Below are 3,877 nucleotides of genomic sequence, written 5' to 3' on the forward strand. Positions count from 1 at the left end.
TCTTTGATGTCTATAGTGAACAAGTCTTTGATGTCTATAGTGAATGTTGGTGACACAAAATTGGCAATACGATCAGCTGTTTTCATCGAAAATAATTTGACGAGTCTGAAACAAAATTTTGTTTCAATACTATATTGTCTATAGTGTCTTAACAGCTGATCGCCCGATTCCATGTTCCTTTCTGATGTCGTGTCCATTAACGATATCCAGAAAACGCGGAGGAGGTACTGAGAGGAGACGATATCAGGTTCGGAATTCCAGTGAACGAGTAAACCTTTTCTTGAGGATGTTCTACAAGCAGACGACATCTGAAGACGCCTGTGTGTAACTCTTCTTCTGTTTCGTTCACGATACTGTCTTCGTTCCTCATTCAAAGAGGCATCATCGAAGGAAGGACGATGGACATGTTGATGTATGTTTCTGTCGCAGAAAGACGGTAAAACACACACGATTGTAGTCGTAAGTAAGACTCAGAATGGCTGTGCAGTTCACCAGTTCTGCGCGTGCTTATAAAGCAGTGGAGACAGGAAGCCGTACATCCCGGCGTCGTGGATGTATAACATATCTGAAGTCAGAAATAGGCAATCCAAAAACGTATAACTGAGTCTTGTACACGAGCGAGGTGAATACCCCATAAGACAACAATTGTGTTCACCCACTTTCTTATGAGAAACTGGGATGGTGGGAAATCACGTTGACTGGTCATTAAACTAGAGGCTAAAGAATATTCTGGCCACCTCGGTGTCAGATTTGGAGGAAGAAACGTCAATCCTATAATGCTTGTATGTTGGGTTGTGGGTCATATAACATGTCATTATGACGTGGTGTTGAGAAATCATAACGAATGAATAAATGAATGAATATATTAATAATGTCCCAGCACACAAATGAACATCGGCTACTGGGTATCAAAGGTGCATTTAAACGTGCATACCAATAACGGCGATGACGAAGACAATTGTTACTGTTCCAGTAGGGCGTCGACACGATTGTTGGGTTTATAGTTTGAATTGGTTAAAGTGACAGACTCTAGTTTTTAAACATTACAGTATATTTTGTCATTATTGGAGCCGTTTTTGAGAACTGGAATCAGACATTACTTAGATGTTATTGTTTAGATTATCCGAAGTATTCTGACCATCGTGGTGTTACTAATAACACGAAATGAATTTGGCATGTACCTCTAAGATGACTTCTAGTTTAGGTTTAAAGGCATTTTCCCGTTTCAGGGCCCAATTTCACAAAACATCGTAAGCCTAGTTTTGCACGTAAACGTAAATATACGACTAAACCACAATTTTATTACTATTATAGTACAACAAATATACTTAAAAGTACACGTATATCATTTTCTTTTGTCCTTCACATGCTCCATCTTCCATAATGATGTAAATTTCTGAGTGAAACAGATGCCAAACACGTGTAAATGTATGCAGGTACAACTGCTAGTCGCAGAGGTAACCTTACGATATTTTGTGCAATAGATGCCAAACACGTGTAAATGTATGCAGGTACAACTGCTAGTCGCAGAGGTAACCTTACGATGTTTAGTGAAAACGATGCCAAACACGTGTAAATGTATGCCCGGTACAACTGCTAGTCGCAGAGGTAACCTTACGATGTTTAGTGAAAACGATGCCAAACACGTGTAAAAGTATGCCCGGTACAACTGCTAGTCGCAGAGGTAACCTTACGATGTTTTGTGCAATAGATGCCAAACACGTGTAAATGTATGCCCGGTACAACTGCTAGTCGCAGAGGTAACCTTACGATGTTTTGTGCAATAGTTGCCAAACACGTGTAAATGTATGCCCGGTACAACTGCTAGTCGCAGAGGTAACCTTACGATGTTTTGTGCAATAGGCCCCAGCATCACAAGTTCTTATTTCACTCTTTTGTAACTTTATATTACTCAAATGTTTTACAGGCTTGTAGATTAACCAAACGTGGTGTCCATGTTCAATGGTTGAAACTAGGCTATGCGACTTTAAGATATCGCAGGATGTGCAGGCGTGATTGTGGTTCTGAAAACTCTGCCAATAGATAGTGCGTTCATTGAATAAAACTAATTTGTTTTGTTATGCAGAATAAATGAATTAAATTTTTAACAACATACAAAAAAAATAATAAAATAAAAATCTTAAAAAACCCCAAACAACAACAACATAGTCAACAATGGGAACTGACGAAATGTAGTGATGCCTCAATTAAATCAGTCGCGAATTTATTTAAACACATTTACTAAATTGCTAAGCTTTTGTATCTTAGTATGTGTTGTTTTAAATTTATGCTAACTCTCATTATTATTATTATTTTTAAATCTTAACAGTAGAGGCAAAATAATACAGTTCCGTGATCAATTTACAGGGACAAAGATATGAAGGTGTTTTTCATATCTTCAAAGCCTTCTGAATAAAAGTAACAAGGGTGACTCTCAAAAGTGGGGGCCATGATTATTAAAAGACGTCTTTTTCAGCTTCTACTTGTATTTGGCGTATGAAGATGACTTTGGCGTCCAAACACACGTATATGTTTTGTTGTTGTTTTTTTGCTTTTTTTTGTTGTTGCTTTTTTGCTTTTTTTTTTTTTTTTTTTGAGGGGGGGGGGGGGGGTCAAAATATTTTAGTAGTTGGAACCATCTTACAATGGCAGCAAACCCAGGGCAGTCGCTTTAATGCTTAAACATCATTTAAATACACCATGCACGTGGTCTGTAGATTTTTAAAATCTTATTTTTATACCCAACCACTACTTACACACAGTACTACGATACTATTTCAGAGATTAAAAACCCATTAAACTACAACCCCCCCCCCCCCCCCCCCCCAAAAAAAATCTATAATTCTAAAATATTGCAATTTACTGGGATTCACAGTTTGTCAGCTATATCCTGGCAACGCAGCCACACCTGATATAAAAGAGAAATCATGGCAACAGGCACATGTCTTCATAAATGTCAACGACCAAATCCACCGAGTTTCCAAAGTCATCGACTTGAAGTTAAAGCTTACGTGGAAAGCACGAGAGTCCTTGAAATAAAGCCAGCCCAAGCTCCCCAGGACCAACCCATCGGCTTATGCTCATTTTGGTTTTAATTTAATTAAAATTTGATTCTGTTCGCGACACCCTCCCCACTGTTTAGTCCAGTCAATTTATGAAATAACCCAGAACAACAGAAATTATTTCTTCGCCATTCATCCCAGAAAGGCCCACAAAGGAACATACAAAAATTCCTCCTAAACCCAAGTTGTGGAACAGTGCCTAATTTTCATAAATCCAAGTTGCGGAGCAGTGCCTAATTTGCATAAATCCAAGTTGTGGAACAGTGCCTAATTTGCATAAACCCAATATTGCCGCCGCAATGTTAGTCATTACGCAAATTTTACCAACATTTTACCTCTAATTAAACTAATTTCAATGTTTAAATATGCTAATACATGTAGTATGAAATACTGAAAAAAGCATTGTGAGAGTACTCCTAAAGAAATACATGTCCCCTAACTGACCCAACAATTTTTCGAATCTTCTAAGTTCAAGAGCCATAAATTGGTATATCGCCGTGAAATTCAAAGTTCCTGAACAGTATATATGTATTAATCTGTGGCTATTTAAACAATATTTCACCAATAGGCCTAACATTTTCATTCAATATGAAAAATATCCATATTGTAATCAGCCCCAATACTTTGTTACACAATTTAATATTCATTAGGGTTATTATTATTATTATTATTTTTGTGTTTTTTTGGGTGTGTGTGTGTGTGTGTTTTTGGTGGGGGTTTTTTGGGGGGAGGCCACTTTAACATATGTGCCTACAACTGTCACTGAAGGTGGCAAATATATATATATATATATATATATATATATATATATATAT

This window comes from Gigantopelta aegis, chromosome 3, assembly GCF_016097555.1.
Source record: "Gigantopelta aegis isolate Gae_Host chromosome 3, Gae_host_genome, whole genome shotgun sequence".
Taxonomy (NCBI): Eukaryota; Metazoa; Mollusca; class Gastropoda; order Neomphalida; family Peltospiridae; genus Gigantopelta; species Gigantopelta aegis.